We start from the raw sequence: 24,791 nt of genomic DNA, 5'->3' as shown, positions 1-24,791 counted from the left end.
TGTTATGCATTGTGCCAAGTGCTTTTGAGGAAAATACAGGCAAATAAGACAAGATCCCTGAAATCAAGGTAATAATAATAAGCCACTGAATGCACTTGTTTTCTAACAAATGCCTACACAGGACCTGATTCATAACAAATGCTCAATACAGATTTACTGAATGAATGGACAAAGCCCAAGATAGATAATGAAACTAGTCAAGCCAAATTTAGGAGCCTTTACCTCTAGCTATCACTGCCAAAAGGATTCCTTTATTTTGTAACTTCTAAATCTGGCCTAGAAGCTCAAGTTTTTATGTAGAACATTGATTCCTGGTGATTACTGCTAAAGTCTACTTTGATCTGGTGTAGCACTGTGGGTTAACGTGCCAGACTGCAAAGCCGTTTGAACTGCAAAGTTGGCAGTTCAAGCTCACCAGCTGCTCCTTGAAAACCCTATACAGTGTCGCTATGGGTTGGAACCGACTTGACGGCACTTAACAACAACAACACTTTGATCTTGGAGCGGTGCTGCAGGACAACGTGGTAGACTGCAAGGTCAGTTTGAACTGCAAGTAGGCAGTTCAAACCCACCAGCTGCTTCTTGGGAGCCCTCTACAGGATCGCTTTGGGTGGGTACCAACTCAATGGTACTTTAACAACAATAACTCTGATCTTTTGGTCATACAAACAGTGATGCGATATAGCACCAGTGGCACTGGAAAGAATCAGCTTAACTCGCTAGTCCATGTCCCCATTCCACAGGAACTCCACCTATCAATGTGGTAGTAGGAAATCTGTTAAATATTTCTGAAAATTTGCAAAGATAACACATTGTTAGCTCTCAACAGCCTTGCTTTGCTCTCACAGCATGGAGGGGGTCCACCACAGTGTATCCATAAGGCATTGCTTACAGGCATTGCTCCAATGCAATCAAGACAATGAAGGACTCCATGTACTTCCTATTGTAGTTTGAATACAATCATGTTTTAGCACTCAAGAACCTGAATAACCTGAAGATAGAACATCTACAGATTCGTATCATTGTAGAAAGCAAATCATTGTCTTTACAATATGCTATACCATAGATTTTTCACTTCCACAAGCTAGATTTTTCACTTCCACAAGCTCTCCCACTAACATACTCTGGGTATTTACACAGTTAATTCAACTATGCCGTGGGCTTATGTGTGCTGAGCACGATACAGTGGGTCTGTGTATACTTAGCTAGCCATCTTCATTTCTAAAGCTGGCTCTCTTGCTTTGTTTCTATATCTTTAACAGGAGGACCATGATACCCATCTTGATGGCCTCTGGAGGGATTAATGTTCACGAGAGTTGCAAAGTTGAAAGGCGCTGTGTCCGTGCTGAGTATGATATTACAAGATACGTTTGCAACATCATGCTTAAAGACACCTATCTATTGGGCATATCCGGCTACCAGCAGTGAAGCACGTTACTGTCATCAAAGGGTATTTACTGAACATGCAATAACTGTCGTCTAAGCTCCAAATTAATGGGAGACTCCTGAGAACCTAATTTTAAAACATTATCCCCTTCTTTGTTATCTGGATTTGTTTGTTTCAGAGCCTGACACTTTAATTGGGACTGAGGACTCCAGTGCACATATGCAATTTTCCTTTCGCAAGCTTAGAAGACTGCTGCCTAGAGCGATGCCTGGCTTAGTTCAGAAGCTGGCAGGGGGCTGTGTAGCCACAAGTGCTTGTGATTGCTGTGAATATGGACAGAAACTGGAACTTGGCTCAGGTGCAGGGTGGGAAATAGACAAACACACCATCAATCTTCTTTTAGCTTCACCTTTCCTATAACTACTCCATCCTAGACAGGCATTTGTCTTATTTTTAGTCTCTTTCTCAGGAGCTTTCCATTTTTATCCCCCAGTTTCTTAAGGGGCTGGGTGAGTTTAATTCTGATCCTCCAATTGGCTTTTACGCTCTGATCCTTTTTTATTTTCCCAGAAAGCAAACTGGTCCTTTCCATGCCTACTTTATCTCAACTTTTTTTCCACTCTAGTGACTCATTTTACTTCTAATTTTCATTTCCAGTGAGATTTTCCCTCTTTCTCCTAACATGTCACTGGAGAGATGTATCAAAACTCCTGTAACCCTGCCTCATCTTTGATGGAGTCCTCATCTTTGGTGATTGAATTTTCTTACAGACCAACTTCCTCCAGTATTTGGTTTGAATCTTCTCTGTAACACATTCTACAATGTTTGGTACCTAGGAGTCCCTACTGCTTGGGATAGACCAGAGAATAAATATCACACAACACATAGCACACAGCAGAGAACTGAGCCTACAGCAGGTGCTTGGAAAATATTCCTGACAAATGGATGCTATAATTAAGTTACTTGAGCCTTATAAAATAAAGTTCTCCTGATGTTAGAATCAACAACTAAGATTACTTAACCATGTGCTGACGCTGAGAACAAAAACAATTCAAAATAGCAGCAGCAGCAACTAATATTTACCCAGTACTTAAATTCTGGCACATAGCTAGATTATTTGCTTGGGTGAGTCATATTAACTATATCTATGGGAAGAGATGGTGGACAATCTCAGTATCATCAGCCAAAATACGGACAGGAGGTGACTGTGGAACATACCATCAATTGTTCATATACAAGTTCAAGCTGACGCTGAAGAAAATGAAAACAAGTCTGTGAAAGCCAAAATAGGACTTTGAACATATCACACCCAAATTTAGTGACCATCTCAAGAACAGATTTGATGCATTACATAATGACAGAAGACCAGAAGAACTGTGGGATGATATCCAAATCATCATCCAGGAAGAAATTAAAAGGTCCTTTAAAAGACAAAAAAGACCAAAATGGATGTCAGAAGAGACTCCAAAATTTGCTCTCCAATGCAGAGGTGCTAAAGTGAATTGAAGAGCTGAGGAAGTCAAAGAGCTGAACAGAAAATTTCAAAAGGCAGCTCAAGAAGATAAAGTAAAGTATTATAATGAAATGTGCAGAGACCTGGTGTTAGAAAACTACAGTTCTCAACTTGCCATACTGTAAAAACAAATGCTGCAGAAAGTATCAAAAGAAGATGGATGGTATACACAGAGTGATTATACTAAAAAGCAATGGTCAATGTCCAGCCATTTCAAGAGGTAGCATATGACCAAGAACAGACTAGCACTGAAGACACTGGTGAAAAACAAGGCTCAAGAATTTCACCCAATACAAATTGAAATCTTTCAACAATTTTATTCAGTACTGGAGGTACTCACTCATCTATGTCAAGAAATTTGGAAGACAGCTACCTAGTTAACCAATTGGAAGAGCTCCATATTTGTGCCCATTTTAAAGAGAGCTGAGCCAACAAAATGTGGAAATCATCACACAATATCATTAATATCACATGTAAGCAAAATTTTACAGAAGATATTTCAAAAATGGATGCAATAGTACAGCGACAGAGAACTGTCGAAATCCAAGTTCGATTCAGAAGAGGATGTGGACTTAACAATATCATGCTGACATCAGATGGATCTTGACCGAAAACAGAGAATATCAGAAAGATGTTTATGTGTGCTTTATTCACTATGAAAAGACTTTTTAACAAGCTGTGGATAAAACTGTAAAGAATGGGTATTCTAGAACACTTAATTGCATTTGTGAGGGACCTGTAAATAGATAAAAAGGCAGTCATTGGTACAGAACAAGGGGATACTCAACGGTTTAAAGTCAGGAAAGATGTACACCAGGGTTATATCCTTTCACCATACTTATTCAATCTGTGTGTTGAGCAAATAATCTGAAAAACTGAATTATATAAAGAACAACATGTTAAAAGGATTGTAGGAAGACTCATTAACAATATGCTATATACAGATGATACAACCTTGCTTTCTAGAAGTGAAGAGAACAAAATATTTACAGGTGGGGATCAAAGATTACAGCCTTCAGTATGGATTGCACCTCATTGTAAGGAAAACAAATGACATCATGGCAAAAGGGGAAAAGATTGAAATTGTCAGAGACTTCATTTTGCTAGGATCAACTACTGCTCATGAAAGCAGTAGTCAGAAAATAAAATGACATATTACATTAGGCAATCTGCTGCATAAAATCTCTTTAAAGTGTTGAAGAGCAAAGACTAAGGTGCACCTGACCCAAGCCATGGTATTTTCAATAACCTCACATGCATGTGAAAGTTGGACAATAAATAATGAAGATCATAGAAAAACATATGCATTAATTTATTGTGTTGGAAAAGAATATTGAAATTACCATGGACTGCCAAAAGAAAAACAAATCTGTGTTGGAAAAAGTACAGTCACAATGCTCCTTAGAAGAGAGGATGACAAGACTTCTTCTCTAATACTTTAGGCCTGTATGTTATCAGGAGGGAGCAGTCCTTGGAGGAGGACATCATGCTTGTGGAGGGTCATCGAAAAGGAGGAAGACCCCAATGTGATGTATTGGTGTTACTGATAGCAGCAATGGACTCAAGCGTAACAGTTGTGAGGATGGAGCATGACCAGACAGTGTTCATTCTTTTGTACACACAGTCTCCATGAGTCAGAAGGAACTCGATGGCACACAACAGCAATTCCAATTCAAGTTACAACATCTTTCTTTAAAGAGATGGAAAAACGAATAACCAACATTATATGGAAAAGAAAGAGACCCCACAATAGCAAAGCATTACTGAAAAAGAATGAGCTAGGAGGTCTTTCACGTCCCAGTCTCAATACCTACTACACAGCCACAGTTATCACAATAGCCTGGTACTGGTACAACAAAGCACATATGGTCAATGGAACAGAACTGAGAACTCAGAAATAAATCCATCCACATGTAGTTTGTTGATCTTTGACAGAGAACTAAAACACACTAAATGGAGAAGAGAAGTCTCTTCAAAATACAGTGCTGGCCAAACTGATAATCCATTTTCAGAAGAATGAAACAAGACCTATAGCTCACACCAGTTATAAAAACTACCTCATCATGGATTAAAGACTTAAATGTAAAACCTAGAACTATAAAGATCATCAATGAGAAAATAGGGACAAACTTAAGGGCTCTGATAGAGGACATAAATATACTATCAAACTGAAAACACACGAACAGCAGCAGACAAAGGAGATGACTAGGCCCTCCTAAAAATTAGATGCTTGTGTGCATCAAAAGATTTCATAAAACAGTAAATAGAAAGCTCACAGATTGAGAAAAAAAAATTAGCCATGACACATCAGACAAGGGGTTACTGTTTAAAATTTATAGAACACTTTAACAACTCATTATGGAGAGGATAAATAATCCAATTAAAAAATAGGACTAGAACATGAACAGGCACTTTACCCAAGAAGACATTCAGGTGGCCAACAAGCATATGAAGAAATGATCACGATCATTAGCCATTAGAGAGATGCAAGTCAAAACAACAACAGAATATTACCCAACACAGAAAAATAATGATGAATCTGCAAAACAATGCGTAACATGGAAGAAACCGGAGGACAGTATGTTGACTGAAATTAGTCAGTTACAAAGGGACAGTTATTGTATGAGATCACTGCTATAAAATATCAAGAAAAGTTTTCATTCTATAATAAATATTCTAGGATGATTACCAGGGGTGGAAGGGAAGGGAGAATTTATCACAGGGTAGAGTATAGACACATACTAACTTGGGTACCAGGGAAGGCAGTTAAAAGGAAAAGGAAGTGGGGAGGCAGGAAAAAAAAAATGTCTTTTTTTAAAACAATGGAAGGGAAACAATGTATATTTATTTTCTTATTAGGACAAACCATTGGGAACTTCCCTGGAAACGAAAAAAAAAAGGAGAGGAAATAGGAAAAAAAAAAAAAGGCGAGAGGTAAAAAAAGATTTAGAAATGGATGATGGTGATGGTTGTGCAACATGGGAGAGTTGTTATAGATCAGATTGTATATATGGGAATGATTGAAGTGGCAGATGTTTTGTTGTATATACACTGCTACAATTAAAAATACCAAATATATTTTAAAAGGACAAAGAAGACCTATCAAAACTACCAATAAAGAAAAAGAAGTTCAGTAATTTTCTCCAGGTACAAAGCTAATGGAGTCCTGGTCTGACATCATAGGATAAGAACTCAATTTCAAGGTCGGTTTGAACATTAAGGTTGGCAGTTCAAACTCACCAGCCACTGCTCAGAAAGCTTACACAGGGTTGTTAAACTGACTCAACAACACTTACCAACAACAAGGCTAGTAAACAGCAGTACTGGGATTTAGGTCCCTATCTGTCTGACCCTAGAGTTAACTGTCTTTGTCGTTTTATTGCTATGCCCTCTTTTTCCATTTAGAAAGAAACAGTGACTTTCTCTGAGACTCTTTAAAACCTTCTACAAGAACAGGTGATGGATACTGAAAACTCAGAGGTGATTTTTCAATTTGTAGAGAGAATAATACCCAAGGAGTCTTGATGGCCCAGTGGGTAAATCTGGGGACTGCAAAGTTAGTAGTTCATACTCGCCAGCCATTCTGTGGGAGAAAGATGAGGCTGTCTGCTCTAGTAAACACTGACAGACTCCTAAACCCATTGGAGTAGGTCTAATCTGTCCTATAGGGAGGTTATGAGTTGGAATCAACTTGGTAGTGGGTTTGGTTTGGGGTTTTAAAGGGAATATCAGCTGGTTTCAGGGAAGACAAAGCAAATTTGTCTACTCCCCCAATTCTTTCTTCATTTCTAACAATTATATTCTTATGCCAAATCTTGTTCCGGACAATAATCATATTCTTCCTAGCCTTTGTCTTAGAGGTTAATTGCACTGGGTTAACTTAAATATGAGTACATTCAAAATTTGAGTAAGAAATAAAGAAGAGAAGAAAGATTAGTTTGGTTGGAGTGGTAGACATAAAAGAGGAATTGGGGGTAGGGAGCTCTGTTCCCTTTTAGTTAAATGCCAATACAGTAAGAATTTAGGGTCAGTTAAAGAAATGCGAAACCAGTTACTTTTTTCTCAGTTGCTGGTTGCTTGACACTGTGCATACTGCGCACCCAAAGTATGTTTTGAAAGAAGTGGGGCTGTACTGCAGTGTAGCAGAATCGCAGGGGGCTACCAAGCCTGGGACAACACATGTCCACTCTTCAGTCTTGGGTTAAAAGTACTGTGAACCAAAGGAACAGAGGGGGACAAAAGAGATTGAGTGGGAGTGAAGCATGAATCACGGATAGAGATTACTATCAAAAGCTTTTTGAAAAATTTGCCAAAGCTAGATAGCTTTCTGCTAATGACTGTAATTTCTGTATATTTTAACAGATGTTCTGTTTACAAATCTACAACCAGATTTAAGGGTTATGAATAAAGCCAGGAGGCCCTGAAGTTGTTTCTTTGTATGATAAACTGACCACAGGCCATTTGTTTTACAACAAAGATGCTCAATGATCCATAGTTCATGATTTATACCAGTCCATGTATACTAATGGCTGGTATCTCCATGGTACTGCTCATTAACATCTAAAGAGGGATTGGAAGGAAACAGATTATGGGAATAGCTCCCCATAGCTCGCCATGATAGTTCATTAGTGCGTGTGGAATCGATCCGAAAGAAAACTATGATAACCATATGCTGAGATTTGAATTATTATAACAATTAAGGAATCCAATTCGATAATGAAAGAAAAATGCGGCTTTTCATATCCTTAGCTGTATGCATCTTGGCAAGCTGTAATGAGAGGATGTTTTAGACCTTCTAAGCAGAAGGCAAATCATATTAAATAGAATAATAAAGTAGTAATGCTTTTGACTTTCTTAAGCACCCACTATGCACCAGGCATTCTATCAAGTAATATAGGGAAGTCAGCTCACCACATTTACACAGCTGTATATGCTAAGCAGTCCTGTAGACTGGAACCAGAAAACCTTCTAGGTTGGGGGCATTTCTAGTTATTGGCTACTTTTTTCTTTCTCACAGCTCTTCTACTTTATTATATTTCTGCCATCTAATGCTTTCTCTAGCAAATGAATTTCTTGGCTTACTCATATTCACTGTTGCTTCAGTATTTCACAGCCCAATGTGATTTTACGTTTTCATTTTCATCACTCAGAGCTAAATACCCTGTCCTAGTAGTGTATGTAAAAGGAGCTCTGGTAGCATGGTGGTTACGAATCAGGCTGCGAACCGCAAGGTCAGCTGCTCCGTGAGAGAAAGATGAGGCTTTATGATACCGTAAAGATTTACAGCCTCGGAAACCCTGTTCAGGGTCGCTATGAGTCGGAACCGACTCCACGGCACATAACAACAACAGCAGTGTATGTAGTAGTGTAGTGGGTATGAGTCAGGCTGCTAATCTTATAGTCAGAAGATCAAAAATACCAGCAATTCCAATGAGGCTTTCTGCTCCTGTAAAGTTTACAGCCTCAAAAAACCTCCCTATACAGGGTTACTGTGAGTTGGAACCTACTCCTTGACACATAACCACCACCACCACCAGGGGCACTGTTCTACCTAAATTCCCAAGAGGAGAAACGTGATAGGCTCAGGTAACATTTTGCTGTTGTTGTTTTGCATGAGGTCACAGTTAAGCTCTCAAGTCAGCCTATTGATTGTACTGTAGAGAAAGACTGTAAGGAAGGCAACCAGTCAGTTGTGGTTGGAGGGATTGTTAATGACACTTGGTACCCTGTGAGCAGACACTGGAGCAGGGTGGTATCGGTATCTTAGTTTGCTAGGACTGCTATAACAAAACACCACTGTTGTTGTTGTCATTGTTGTTAAGTGCTGTCGAGTCGGTTCCAACCCATAGCGACCCTGTATAAGGTTTCCAAGGAGAGACAGGTGAGCTTGAACTGCCGACCTTCTGGTTCAAATGACTTTGCAGACCAGTGCATTAGCCCACAGTGCCATACCAGGACTCCAACAAAACACCATAAAGGGCAGAAATTCATTGTTTTATAACTTTGGAGACTTTAAAGGGCAGAAATTCACTGCTTTACAATGTTGGAGGTTTGTTGTTTTTAAGTGCAGTCAAGTCAGTTCTGACTCACAGTGACCCTGGATAGGGTTTCCAAGGAGCTGCTGGTGAGTTTGAACTGCCGTAGTGGTTCAAACAGACCTTGCGTTCCAGTGTGTTATCCCACAGTGCCATACCAGTCCAAATTAGGGTACTGACCATGTTGATTCCTTCTGAGGGCTCTGAAAGAGAAACTGTTCCATGACTCTCCCCTCACTTCTAGTGACTGCTGGCAACCCTTGGCCTGCAATAGGCCCCTCTAATCGCAAAAACAGCCTTCTTCTGTGTCTATTCTCTTTTATAAGATACCACTCAGAGGGGATCAGGTCCCACCCTACTCTGGTATATCTGGTATGACCTCATGCTAATCTAACAAATAACATCTTCAAAGGATTCCATTTCTGAACCATGTCATATTCACAGATATCAGGAATTCAGACTTCAACCTATCATTTAGAGAACACAATTCAATCCATAAAACAGCTGAATTCTCTGATATGAGAAAGTCACCACTACTAAATCTCGTTCAGCCCAGAGCATGGTGGGGGAAGGCAGAGGCTGTGGAGTCAGGCTGCCTCTTTCTGTCTCTTATTAGTTACAGGACCTCAGGCAGTTCTGTTATGAGCCAGAGCTTTACTCACTCATCCACAAAATGGGAATATCATAATTACCTACTTCATAAGGTTGTTATGAAAATGAAATGGATATACCTTTCCTTCTTAGCACAGTATCTTGTACAGAATCAACACTTAATAGTTTTATTATGATACTGTTGTCATAATATTATAAATACATTGCAACAATAAAAACTGTAATTGCAATCACAACTCATATGTAGATAAACTCGAACTCTAGGGTAACTTAGTACTTTGAGTGATCCCACTTTAATATGCTGGAATGGGAGAAAGGAACAGCTGCATTTGTGTCTGTCATTCAAAGGATCTGGATAATTTTGTTTTACTGTGAGCAGACTAAAGCTGGGTCCTCAACTATGAGATTCTTCAGGTCCCTGGACCCTCCTGTATGATCCTCACAAATGACCAATGGTTCTTCAGCTTAACCAGTAACATCTAGCTCTGAGGAACTCACCGAAGATTTCTAGCTTTGATCTTCTGTTTTATACCACATTTTCTCCTGTCCAGAGTCCTACCTCTCCAACCCACTTCCCCTTGTCTGAAATGCATCAGATCTTTCCATTTGGAATGTCTAGGTCAGTAGCCAACATCTGGCATCGCTAACCCCAAATTTGTTGGATAATTAAAGTCTACCCAAGAACTCAACAGGGGGTGGCAAATGAGTACCTGAGGGCACTGCCTGGCTCTGGAAGTTTCATTTGAGTGCAAATTATCACTATTTGTGTATATTTGTGAACACAAAATAATTAGCAAAGGCTCCTGAAACATTATCTCATTTCATCTGTTGCCAAATTTCACATTAAGTACCAAATCCAAAGGAGAATAATGAGTTATGTGAAAATGAATTTGTGCTTAGAATTTCAATGTCCCCAGGTGATGTGCATAGTCATATTTGAACTTGCTCTGAAAAATCCTAAGCTCTGGGACCTCAACATATGGTCCAAGTTATTTAGCCTGATAAGATATGGGATTTCCTATAAGCAGGGTTTTATCAGAAAGTTGGTTATCATTTTTTTCGCCTCTGTTTAGACAGTGGGGGTGGGACAGGGATAGATCAAAGTGTTTCCACAAAGGACACACTTACAAAAAAAGAGACCCAACCTTCATGTTATGCCCTAAGGCTTAGAAGCCATAACCATTTATGCAAGTGTTTCTAAGCCAAAGGACTTCTGGAAATTGGAAGAAGTCCAACCTGGCTATTAGAATTAATCTTCAGATACATTTTCCTCCTGTCCTCACCATCAACATTAATAAGATGCCCAAGGAACTGAAACCAGAGCCAAAAGGAATGATCATGCCATAGAATGAAGAATATGTATGAAGGGAGAGTAGGAGTGAATTTAACTTACGAATTCTTCACTTCATGTGATCCAAATGCTACTGTTCCCTCAGAAACATGCTTACTCCATGCTTAATATTGTCAATTCCTTAAATGCTTTGCACTATTATTATTTAGCCTGCAGGAGAGCCTGTGAAAAGTATTTATTATCAGGTCAAATCCCCAGGCAATTTGTGATGCAAAGTTTTTCTATAAAACCATTAGAACAATGCAAGCCCAAGCAAATGCCTGTGTGGGAGAGTTTTGTAAGAGTACTCGGTATTAATCAGCCACATTTGTTAACTTTAGTACAACTGAGACACTTTTAAAGATAAAGGCCATTAATATTTCAGTACATCGTTAAATTTAAATTCAGAACTGAGAACGGTTATAAGTGAGACTGTAACCAGTTTTAATTAGGCATTTAATAAAATTTTCTATGTTAAGAGAAATACTTTTTGGCTATCTAGAGGAAAACAATACAGGGAATGAATGTTTGAAAATGTTACACTCCAGCTAAGCAGATCCAGCAAATTATGTTTATCAAAACTCTACGGCATACTCTTCCTACGCTGGTGTTCGGCCATGTTCATTTCAAGCGCGAAGATCGTGAAGCCCAATGGCGAAAAGCTGGATGAATCTGAGTCTGGTATTTCTCAGGCTCTTCTTGAGCTAGAGATGGACTTGGACCCAAAGGCTCAGTTACGAGAGCTGAATAGAACTGCAGCTAAGGAAATTGAAGTTGGCAGTCAAAAAGCTATTATAATCTTTGTTCCTGTCCAAGTCCGACCAGTGTGTGAACTAGAGAAAAAGTTCAGTGGAAAGCACGTGGTCTTTACAGCTCAGAAGAGAAGTTTGCCTAAAATGACTCGAAAAAGCCGTACAAAATAATCAAAAGTAACCCAGGACCAGCACTCTGACTGCTGGGCATGATGAAATCCTTGAAGACCTGGTCTTCCCAAGTGAAACTGTGGGCAAGAGAATCCCAGTAAAACTGGATGGCAGCCGGCTTATAAAGGTTCATTTGGACAAAGCACAGCACAAGAAGGTTGAAACACAAGGTTGAAACTTTTTCTGGTGTGTATAAGAAGCTCACGGGCAAGGATGTGAATTTGGAATTCCCAGAGTTTTCGTTGGAAACAAAAATGATTAAATGAGATATCATTCACAATTTTAAAAAGAAAAAACTCTATGGCATATCTTGCTGCGGTTAAGTGCTGTCAAGTCAAGTTGTTCTGACTCATAGCTACCCTATGTAAGGTTTCCAAGAAGCTGCTGGTGGGTTTGAACTGCCAACCTTGTGGTTCGCAGTCTAGTGCTTATCCTACAATGCCATACCAGGAGTCCATACCCAGCTCCAGAAAATACAAAGAAAACTTTACTGAGTCATCCTGGGGTAAAGGTAAGAACTATGAACTCCAGAGTTAAGCATCGCTGGGTTTAAGCCTAGCACTTATAAATTATGATATCATCAGCAAATGATTTTGCCTTCTTAGGCCTGTTTTCCCATCTGCAAAGAGAGGGAAATAATAGAACCAACAGCATACAGTTGTTGTGAAGTCTAAATAAGAAGATAATTATGTTGTGTTATTAAGTGTTGTTATTAAGTGTTGTCAAGTCAGTCTTGACTCATAATCACCCTGTATAGGGCTTCCAAGGTAAGCTTGACCCACCAACCTTGTAGTTTAAACCAACTTTGCAGCCCAGCGCATTCACTCACAGCCCCACAACAGGACTCCTGGTGTGTTGCCTGTGTGTTGTTAAATGCCAGCAAGTCAGTTCCAACTAATAATGGATGCTGCATAGGGTTTTCAAGGAGCATTTGATGGGTTTGAACTACCATTCTTGTAGTTCAAAGACCAGTGCAAATCCTACAGCGCCACATGAGGTATCTAAGTATAGGGTTTCTGAGGCTGTACATTTTTGCGGCAGCAGAAAGCCTCATTTTTCTTGCACAGAGCAGCTGGTGAGCTCAAATGGCTGATCTTGTGACTCACAGTCCACTGCGCATTTATTGAGCATTAAGTGCCAGGCACTGGTAGAGGCATTTCAGATAAATTATTTTATCTTCATACTAACCCAATGAAATACTTTTGTCCTTGCTCTTTTTTTTTAAGATTAGGACACTGAGACAGCAGATAAGCAACTTACTCCAGGTGTCACTACTAATATTAGCAGATCTGGGGGCTCTAACCCAAATCCACCTGTATACAAAATGTACCACGTACAGTGTCCTGCCACCTGCCATTGCCCCTGTCTCCACCCACCTCTCCTGGTCCGTTGCCTTCTAAATTGATTATCTTCTCAGCTACACTCTAACTATAAGCACTTGAGAGCTGAAACTTGTGCCTCAATACGTAGCTGTGAAAGGAATGAAAGAATGAATCTTCCAATGTTTAAAAAGACAAAACCAGGCTCTGCTTAGAAGCTATGAGAAGTCACACAAAGTCTAAGCTGAATGTAGGACTGACACTGTGGACTTTCGGAAATTAATTATTTAGGTATTGAACATTGTTGTTGTTGTTGTTAGTGGCCATCAAGTTGGTACCGACCCAAAAGCAACCTTATGCACAGCAGAACGAAACACTGCCCAATCTTGGACCAACCTCAGTACTATTGCCACGCTTGAGCCCATCGATGCTGCTACTTGGCCAATCCATCTCGTTGGGGGTCTTCCTCTTTTTCTCTGACCCTCTACCTTACCAAACATGATATCCTTCTCTAGTTACTGGTCCCTCCTGACACTATGTCCGAAGCAGGAGAGATGAAGTATGGCCACTTTGGCCTCCAAGGAACACGCTGGCTGCACTTCTTCCAATTGGATCTAATGGTTCTTTTGGCAGCCCATGGCACTTTCAATATTCTCCTCCAACACCATAACTCAAAAGCATCAATTCTTCTATGGTCTTCCTTAATCACTGTCCAGCTTTCGCATCCATATGAGGTTATTGAAAATACCATGGCTTGGGTCAGACACACCTTAGTCCTCAAGCTGACATCTTTGCTCTTCAACACTTTAAAAAGATCTTGTGCAGCAGATTTGCCTAATGCAATACGTCATTTGATTTCTTCACTGCTGCTTCCATGAGTGTTGATAGTTGTTCCAAGAGGAATGAAGTCCTTGACGACATCAATCTTTCTTTGTTGATAAGAATGTTGAATGCTGTTTATTGGTCCAGTGATGAGGATTTTTCTTTTCTTTACATTGAGATGCAATCCATACCAAAGACTGTGCTCTTTGATCTTCATCAGTAAATAGTTTAAATCCCCTTCAGTTTCAGCAAGCATGGTCTAGTATTCTGTGTTGTTGCTGACGGAGCTGTTGTTGACAGAGCTGTTGTTGTTGCTGAACATTAGCCTCTTTAAAATGGAACAAAAACTGGCCAACAGAGCAATTGCAAAATGTGCACTAACGGCCTTGAAATCAAACAAAGCAAGTTGCTTGAAGGAAAGATAATGGTCAGTAGCTCTCATTCTGATAGGCTCATGAGAAGAAATGAAACTGAGTAGGAATCAGGAGGCCTGGGTTGGGGCTGTGCTTCTGGAATGCAATTTTTTTTTTTTTTTTTTTTTAAAGGCATGCTAACAGTTTAATTTGTGAAGTGCACAGCTTCGCAGGCTACAAGAGTTGCTTTGGCTTTCAGAATAAAACTGTTGGGTCCCAAGACAGCAGCATAACAACAGCAATTCTCCTCCCTCAAGCTGTGGGGTCAGATTTTATGTGCCGGGAAGAGATTAACTTTATTGCAAGGAGAAGGATTTAATTGCAGAGAGTGATTAGCCAAATGCTTAGATCAATAGAATGCAGGTCAAACTATGCTTAGAAATATCCATGGCTCTTATTACATGGAAAGTCAAGGACTGGGAAATCATTCAGGGACCTCAAGCATGAAGTCATCTGCAAACCTTTCCAGGGACTACAGAGGCACTCTTTTCTTTGACCAGCCATGATGGCATGCTGACTCAAGGAACATTTGCCCCTACTCTCAAATTAGGAGAAAGTCAATAAAACAGGATCCTTGAATGATGTTTGTAAATGCAGGGAAGAGAATCTTGACTGGTTTCGTTCTTCATTCTCTAATTGAAACAAAAGTCAATGGTTTTAAATATAGATAGCTGATACATCACTCCCAGTTGTCCATGAAGATATATATGTGGGTGGAAGACAGAAGACTGGCATCATCTTCCACACCTCAGTTTCTGATTAACTGAATCACTTTCGTATTGGTACTGGCTTTTGAAAGAATTCATTGGTAGCAATGGGACATGGTAAGTCAGATATGCCTGCACCTTAGGAGAAACTTAGGTTGATTGGAAAGTGGTATTTCACTTAAATGACATCCACCCGCTCACAAGATATCCCAACAAACTGAGCATATGCATAGGGGACAAAGAACAAGGGGAAGGCTATTTTTGTCAGTTCACCCAGGAAGGGACTCAAAACTGGGACTCCATCTGTGACCCAGACCTTGTATGGAAAGACTCAAGTTCACTTATTTATCATCTAGCTCAATAAGTTCACATTCCTAAGTTCTTGACTCAAAGTCATCTGATGGGAAAGACCTAGAAACCCCTCAGACCCTACCATGGCCACTACAAGTTGATAACGTTGACAAAAAGACCAACTCTCCAGACTTCTCTGGGTTGCTTGCGATTGGCATTTCTCTCATTTTGACACAACATTCATGAAGTTTCGTGGTTAGGTCCCATAGAGTTGATTCCAGTTCAATAGTGGACCCCAGGTACAATAGAATGAAACACTGCCTGGTCCTTTGCCATTCTCACAATTGTTGCTGTTTGTACCCATTGTTGTAGCCACTGTGTCATTCCATCTTGTTGAGGACCTTCTACTTTATTAAGCATGATGTCCTTCTCCAGGGACTGGTCCCTCAAAGCATGTCTAAAATATATGAGAGGAAGTCCCACTATCCTAGCTTCTTAGGAGCATTTTGACTGCACTTCATATGAACTGAATGTACCATCAAACTGATGGCTAAAGTAGGGTGATATATATGTTAATGAGCCATGGAATGGTGCTGTAGAATAAGCACTTGATTTCTAGCTAAAGACAAGGTTGGGAGTTCAAACCCACCAGGCTCTCTTGGAAGCCCTATAAATCAGAACCAACTTGATGACATGTAACAACAACAACGTATACAAACTATACTGTTGTTGTTATTGTTATGTGCTATTGAGTCAGTTCCAATTCAAAGCGACCATGTATAGGGTTTCCAGTAGCTGGCGGCTTTGAACTGCTAGCCAACTGGTTAGCAGTCCAGTGCTTGTCCTACAGCACCATGCCAGGACTCCTAGTCACACTATAAATACCTTGTTGTTGTTGTTGTTAAATGCCGTCGAGTCGATTCCGACCCATAGCAACCCTGTATAGGGTTTCCAAGGAGGAGCTGGTGAGCTAAATATATCAAAAATAAAAATCATGGTAAATGTGCATGTGTGTGTACGTGCCTGTGTATGTGTGTCCACGTTCACTCAGAGTCAGTCTCAGTCATTAGTTCGGCTGAGACTTTGAAAGTTTCAATTTCTCTTTCCTTTTCTAAGTTGTTTCAAGGGACTGTGCAGTTAACACTTTACACTATGTTTCCTGTGGTTTTGGTGCTTCATTTCCACATTTTCTACTTGGAGCTGCCATTAATTCTAGGCCCCCAAGGAGCTCTGATAGTGTAGTGGTTACGAATCAGGCTGTGAACCGCAAGGTCAGTAGTTCGAAACTACCAGCTGTTCCATGGGAGAAAGATGAGGCTTTCTGCTCCCATAAAGATTTACAGCCTCCGAAACCCTGTACAGGGTCTTTATGAGTAGGAACCGACTCCATGGCACATAACCAACAACAAGGAATAAAGCGAATGACTTCAGGAAATACCTTGTGCATAGGCTTGAAGCACACTGCTACTCCTCAGCTTATAATAAATGCTCTACAAGGCTGTGCTTGCGATTCTTCTTACACCTCTGTTTTCTAAATGCAGATTGCCACCTAAGTCTCTACAAAGACTTAAGTTGTTGGCCAATATCAGACCCAGCCCGAAGCTTCCCTAAGTTGGAACATGGAATGGCAGAAATGCTAGGGTATAAAGGAAGGAATCCTGAGTTTTAAGTGCCAGGGCATGAGAAGTTTAGCTCCAGCTTACTCAGTAGTCACTAAGTGGAATAGTGTCGGCAAGTACCGTAATCTCTACTCTTTGTTATCCTCAAAGCTGACAAATGGAAAACAGAGTACATGACAGAAGGGCATTTTGCAAACTGCTGAGTGTCATGAAATGCTAAAGACTGCAGCTGCCTGGGGAAGTGCAAAAGTGCACAAGACACTGGAAGAGGCAGTAGATTTGTTTTAACCTCAGCTCTATTTCCCCTATTTCTATGGTCCTATAACCTTAGGCTGCACAAGACCTTTTTAAAGTGTTGAAGAGCAAAGATGTCAGCTTGAGGACTAAGGTGTGCCTGATGCAAGTCATGGTGTTTTTCAATAACCTCATATGCATGTGAAAGCTGGCAGTGAATAAGGAAGACTGTAGAAGAATTGATGCTTTTGAGTTCTGGTGTTGTAGTGCCATGGACTGCCAAAAGAACCAAAAGATCTGTGCTGGAAGAAGTGCAGCCAGAGTGCTCCTTGGAGGCCAGGATGGCCAAACTTAGTCTCTCTTACTTTGGACATATTATCAGGAGGGACCAGTCACTGGAGAATGATATGTTTGATAAGGTGGAGGGTCAGAGAAAAAGAGGAAGACCCCCAGCGAGATGGATTGGCCAAGTGGCTGCATTAATGGCCTCAAGCGTGGCAACAATAGTGAGGCTGGCCCAGGATGGGGCAGTGTTTAGTTTTGTTGTGCATAAGGTCGCTATGAGTCAGTACTGACTCGATGTCACCTAACAACAACAACAACATAACCTTACAGTCAGCAGTTCGCAACTGCTAGCTGTTTCATGGGAGAAAGATGAGGCTTTCTGCTACCATAATGATTTACAGTCTCGGAAACCCTGTACAGAGTCGTTATGTCGGAACCAACTCCACGGCACATGACAACAACAACAACATAACCTTAGGAGTCCTGGTGTGGCACTGTGGGTTAATGTGCCAGACTGCAAAGCTGTTTGAATTGCAAGGTCGGTGGTTCAAGCTCACCAGATGCTCCTCAGAAACTCTATACAGGGTTGCTATGGGTTGGAAGCGACTCAACGGCACTTAACAACAACATACCCTTAGGCCAGTCATTTTCCTGGGTTCTGGGTCCCCCATTTGATAAATAAACATATTAGTATCTCAGTGCTCTGTAATCTTGCCACTTTAAATGTTGGTTCTGGACTCACCTGGGGGCCTGGCAGAAATGAGGAATCTCAGGTCGCACCAGAATCTCACTGAATCAGAGTCTGCATCTTAACAAGATCCCAGGTAATTAGTTTGTATATTAAAGTTTGAGAATCAAGGTCTTCAAGATTCCTTCTTGCAGTCAATAATTCTACCATAAATGGTACCAGGAATTGCATTTTCAAAGAACTTCCATTCCATGAGATACTGGTATAATATTACTTAATGGCTGACAAGAGTGTGGTGGTGTTGCTGTTGTTAAGTGTTGTTGAGCCGGTTCTGAATCATAGTGACCCTGTATAGGGTTTCCAAGCAGTGTCTGGTGGGTTTGAACCTCTGACCTTGTGGTTAGAAGTCCAGTGTTTATCCTATAAGAGTGTGGTAGCATCTTTTGTGTAAGCAATGAGTTCAGTTACATCCAGAAGAGGTCACTTCTCTTTGTCCTCTCTGCCTACTCTCATCACTTTTCTCAGCTGCACTGCAGCTCAGATATGAGTTTAGATATACGAGATGGTCACACTGCATATTAAAAGACAATAATGCACCAAATTTACTAAGATATAAACTGTGCCAGGCGCAGTATGAAATGCTTTCAAGTATTATCTTATGCAATAATTAAAACAGCCCAAGAAGCAGATTCTATCATTACCCCCACAATAATAAAGAAATGTGAGCCTTGGAGAAATTAAATTGCCCACGATTGCACAGTAGGGACTTGGTAGAGCAGGGATTTGAACCCAGATCCACCTCATATCAGAGTGGGTGTGTTTAACCATCATGTGACAGGATCTCGCCAGCCATTTGGTTAAAACTTCCTAGTATTCCCCTAAGTATTCCCTTTCAATATCTGTGTCCTACTCATCATTCTTGCTAATCTTCCCTCCACATCACAATATTTTAGGGCTTACCTGTCTAATGGGGTAATTAGTAAAGACATGAAGCTATTAAATTTAAATGAAACAAAATGGAAAATTCAGTTCCTCATTTTCATGAACAACATGTCAAGTGCTCAACAGTCACATGTACAGTGGCTACCATGTTGGGCAGCACAGATATATAAGATTTCAATCACCACAAAAAGCACTACTGGACAGCAGTGTGGGAGAGAATCAAGTTGCTGAAATTGTCACTGCATTTTGGCCATGTCTCAGATTTCAGTATTTCTCAGTACTGGAAGGCTCTACTCTTATAGTGAAGGTCATGGTGGCTTAGTGTTAGAATTCCAATCTTCCATGTAGGAGACGCAGGTTTGATTCCTAGCCAATGCACCTCTGCACAGCCACAACCTTTCTGACAGTGGAGGCTTGCATGCTGTTATGTAACTGAATCATCTCAATGGAGTTTCCAGAGTAAGACAGATTAGGAAGAAAGGCCTAGCAATCTACGCTCAAAAATAAACCAATGAAACCCCCATAGGTCATAATGATTCCATTGTGCATGGGGTTATCATGAATCTAGACTGAACTGCTACCAACTGACAACGATGACTCTTAGATGCACACACACACAGAAGTGCCCCCTCAGCATTCTCTCCCTACAGGTAAGTGGTTGTCTGGAGAGGAAGGACTAAGAGACCCCATATATCCAGCAACATAAGAGTCCTGCAGTTTGATCCTGACTTCCAGTTAAAGAGTACAGACAGAGAGGGGAAGTCAGAGTTATGATAAGTGTTGCCCGACTTGCCAGCCTTGGCCTTTATGATTCATTGTGACAACTCCTCATTTCTGTCAAGGGGGAAAAAGTCCAATCAGGCAGAGTTTTATTTCCTCTCTGAAATAAAATAGAAGTGACTGGTCAAGGTCCCTCCAGGGACAGCTGCTCTGGGGCCTTCAATTACCCAGTAACACTCCCAGTCAATCCCACTTGCATGCTGGAGTTTGTAATCCACATTTATCTCTACCTGACAGACCATCCACAGGTTTCTAATACCAGCTTTATTATTACCTTGTAAATGTAAAATCCTCGAGGCAGACATACCAGGTGCTAACATAAAAGTGTGTCTGAGCCACCCACATCTCCAGTGATGAATGCCCTGGGTCCCCACATCAACACAACACTAACCAAGGGCTCACCCAGAGGATTTGTACTGTGTGATTCTAACTAATATCAGTGACTTTGGGCAGGTATCTCTGGTGAATTCACTGTCAGGAAATGGCCTTCCCCTCAACAGTCTGGTGGAAAGCCTTCTACTTAGCTGTCAGCCTTTCAATTTTGGATTGATGGACAATAATGTTGCTGCTGTTAAGTGCTGTTGAGTCAGTTCCGACTCACAGTGCTCTTGTGTAGCACTGACCTCGTGGCTAGCAGTCAAGCGGTTATCCTACAGTGCCACACCAGGCTTCCAATAATTGTTGTTGTTGTTAAGTGCTGTCGAGTCGGTTCCGACCCATAGCGACCCTGTACAGGGGTTTCCGAGGGTGTAAATCTTTACGGGAGTAGAAAGCCTTATCTTTCTCCCACGGAGCAGCTGGTAGTTTCGAACCGCTGACCTTAAGGTTCGCAGCCCAATTCGTAACCACTACGCTACCAGAGGTCCTATTGAGGGCCCACTCTCCATTTCACCACGAAAGTAAATCCTTACAAAGTACCCGTGCTGTGCCAGACACTATGCTGTTATCTGTAGGGCTCCAGATTGACTAATTCAGGGTCTCATAGAGCATCAAGTCAGCAACAGAACTCAACCTTTAATCTAGGAAGTGTCCAAATAAATGCACAATGAATGACAAATGGTAAAAAAAAAAAAAAAGATTGGGAATGCGAAAACAGAAAAACAACCACCTTAACAGAGTTAGAAACTAAGGAGGAGGCCTGTAGTGAGCTGAGCATTATGCTGCTAATTGTTTCAAAGGAGTAGACTTATATAGATATGGTGGTCGGAGAAGACCCTCTCTGAGAAGCCTGGAGCCTGAAGAATGTGAAGCAGTGAGCAAGTGTGGCCAAGGCTTATGAACAAGAAGTTGGAGATGAGGAAATATAATGGACAGTGTCCCTGGGTAGAGCAAACAGTTGAAGAGCTTGGTTACTAACCGGGCCATCTTCTTTTCAAGATCACAGTCATGGAAAACCCTATGCAGCATGGTTCTATTTGGAAACAGATCACCAGAAGTCAAAATGAACTCAATGACAGTAAGTTTCGTTTTTATGGGTCAGAGTAAGAAGTTTAGATTTCCAAGAGCAATGGGATATTACTAGTGGTTTTAAAAGTTTAAGAATGAGCTATGTGTTGTCTGTTTTTTAAAAGAACACTCTAGCTATGGTACAAAGGAGCTCTGGTAGCGTAGTGGTTACGAATCGGGCTGCGAACCACAAGGTCAGCAGTTTGAAACTACCAGTGGTTCTGTGGGAGAAAGATGAGGCTTTCTGCTCCTGTAAAGATTTACAGCCTCAGAAACCCTGTACAGGGTCACTATGAGTCAGAACCAACTTCATGGTATATAACCACCAGCTATGGTACAAAGAATGGAAAAGGGGTAAGGGATTGAAGTATAGAGTGCCAACAGTGGGACAGGGGGAGCTATGTGAATAGTCCAGGTCAGGGATGATGGTGGCTTAGACTTACATTGTACACGTGGGGGCAGAGGTAAATGAATTAATTTGTGAGAATTAATTTTGTGGGGAATCACCAGGGATTTACTAGGATGGGGAGAGGAAAAAGCAGGAATCCTGTATGATGAAACTAGGTCAGGACAGGGACCATAGGCCAGTACTGGGTTGAGTACTTGTACTGGTTATTCACAAGCCTGACAATTTTGTAAATGCAGGTGGTATCGTTGAAAAATTCACTAACTGCTAACTATAAGACTTGGAGTTCAAGTTTATCCAGAGACACCTTGGAAGAGTAGTCTGGTGATTTATTTCTGAAAACTCAGCTGTGAGAACCTAATAAAGCACAATTTTACCTTAACCCTCAGGGGGTCTCCATTAATTGAAGTTGATTTGACAGTAACTGGTTTTGAAATCATTAACAAATTACAGATGGGAAACTCAGCAAGCTCAAAGTCATACAGCTTATGAATGGTAAAGGCACAGTGGAATCCCTGTCTGTATGTCTTCAGAGCTTCGGTGTCTTCTTTCCTCTCACTTCACTGTCCCTCCTACCCCGCTCCTTACCCCCACAATTGTGCAGTTGCTGGAGGCTAGTCTCTAGGGTTCCTGTATCTGTACTGCTTAAAGCAATCCTTATGCCTGAAAAACTGTCCCACCTCCACCTGGCTACCCTGTCTCTTTCTCTAGAATGACTTTAAGATTTGGTTTCCATCTTCTTGTCACTTTCTCCCCTTATTGCCAGATACATCATACTTTATGGCAATCTGTTGTTGTTGTGTTGTTGTTGTTAAGTGCCGTCGAGTCGATTCCAATCCATAGCAACCCTGTATAGGGTTACCGAGGAGCAGCTGGTGAGCTTGAACCATTGATCTTGCAGTTCAAATGACCATGCAGTCTGACACATTAGCCCACAGTGCCATACCAGAACTCCTTTATGGCAATAACTTGTCTAATAATTTGATTTCTCCACTAGATTCAAAACTCCATCGCTGCTCTGATACAGCCTGGCACAGTTCCTGACACATCAATAAATAATTATTCAGTAAACTGTTGTCATTGTTAGGTATTATTGAGTCAGCTCCCACTAACTCATAGCGACCCCATGCACCCATGCACAACAGAACAAAACACTGCTCAGTCTTACACAATCTTCACAGTTGTTAGGTTTGAGCACATTGCAGTCAATGAATATTTGCTGAAAGATTTCTTAATTCACTGGTCTTTGAGATGGGGACTTGGTCAACTTAACCTAAAGGACTGAGAGACTGGATCAGCATGCCCAATAGTTTGGTGCAGGGAACTAAGTCCCGGGAGCTCTGGATTAAGTTTGGATTTTGTTACTAACCAGTTAGTTCTATAAGGTCCCTGGTGTGGTGGTGTAGGATAAGCATTGGAGAGCTAATTGCAAAGTTTGCAGTTCAAACCCCTAGCCACTCCTCAGTAACCCTATAAGTCGGAACCAATTCAATGGCACTTAACAACAAAAGTATCCGAATGGTTGAAGATTCAAAACCACCCAGCATCACTATGGAAAAAAAGGCCTCGGAATCTGCTTCAATAAAGATTGTTGTGTTAGGTGTCACTGAATCAGGTCCGACTTGTAGAACAAAAGGTTTCCTGGTCCAGTACCATCCTTAAAGTCATTGCTATATTTCAGAGTCCATTATTGCAGCTACTCTGTCAATCTATCTTGTTAAGGGTCTTCCTCTTTTTACTGATCCTCTACTTTACCAAGCACGGCAGTATGATGTCCTTCTCCAGGGATGGGTCCCTTCTGATAATACGCTGTCATCCTGGCCTCTAAGGAGCCCTGTACTATTCTAAAGCACTCCTTCTGCTGGAAAACTCTGTCCATACCTCCACCTGGCTACCCATTTTTCTCTAGAACGGCTTTAGATTTATTTCCATCCTCTTGCCATTTGCTCCTTTAAGACAAATTTATTTGTTCTTCTAGTAGTCCATAGTATATTCAATATTCTTTACCAACATCATGATTCAAATGAATTTGTTTTCTTTGATTTTCTTATCCATTGTTTAGTTTTTGAAAGCACAGGAAGCAATTGAAAATACCAAAGCTTGGGTCAGTGACATCTTTGCTTTTAAGAACTCTTTTGAAGAAGATTTGCCCAAGCAAATATGTCGAGTGCTTGACTGCTATTTCCATGGGTGCTGACTGTGTATACAAGTAAAATGAAATCCATGACAACAACGTCAATCTTTTCTCTATTTATCCTAAAGTTGCTTATTGATACAGATGTAAGGATTTCTGTTTTAAATTGAGATATAATCCATACATAAAGCTGTAGTCTTTGATCTTCAACACTAAATGCTTCAAAAGTCTTTTTCTATTTCAGTAGACAAGGTTGTGTCATCTGCACATCATAGGTTGTTAACAATGACACATTCTTCTCCATATATTTCAACATCTCAATTTTTTTACTCAGCATACAAGTTCAATTAAATATGGAAAAAGGATACAACCCTGCCACAAATCTTTCCTGATTTTAAACCATACAGTATCCATAAAGATTATTGTTTTTGTTAAGTGCAATTGAGTTGGTTCCAACCCATAGCAACTCTGTATAGGATTTCTGAGGAACAAATGGTGGGCTTGAACCACCGATCCTTGAAGTTCCAATGACCTACCAGTCCAGTGCTTATCCTACAGTGCCACGCCAGAACTCCTTAATAAAGACTGATGTTGATGCTGCTGCTGCTGTTGTTGTTAAGTGCCATTAAGTCGGTTCTGACACATAGTGGCATTATAGCCAATAAAATTCTATGGGTTACAGACCAATATCCCTCATGAACATAGACACAAAAATCCTCAACAAAATCTTAGCCAACAGAATCCAATAGCACATCAAAAAAATAATACATCATGACCAAGTCGGTTTCATAAAAGGGATGCAAGGATGGTTCAACATTAGAAAAACAATCAACATCATCCACCATATAAATAAGAAAAAAGAGAAGAACCACATGATCATATCGATTGATGCAGAAAAGGCATTT

The 24,791-nt window shown here is 40.7% G+C and overlaps 1 protein-coding gene and 1 pseudogene across 4 annotated transcripts in view; one reads left to right on the top strand and one right to left on the bottom strand.

Annotated features, from left to right (window-relative positions):
* PPP2R2B (protein phosphatase 2, regulatory subunit B, beta) overlaps window positions 1-24,791 on the bottom strand; it is a 701,789-nt gene that overhangs the window by 297,179 nt on the left and 379,819 nt on the right. The gene's annotated exons all lie outside the window — the stretch shown is intronic.
* On the top strand, window positions 11,495-12,066 carry LOC102824680 (annotated as a pseudogene).

Source organism: Chrysochloris asiatica, unplaced genomic scaffold (assembly GCF_000296735.1).
Source record: "Chrysochloris asiatica unplaced genomic scaffold, ChrAsi1.0 scaffold00280, whole genome shotgun sequence".
Classification (NCBI taxonomy): Eukaryota; Metazoa; Chordata; class Mammalia; order Afrosoricida; family Chrysochloridae; genus Chrysochloris; species Chrysochloris asiatica.
Note: the sequence above shows the minus strand (reverse complement) of the source record. Positions and strands in the feature narration are given on the sequence as shown.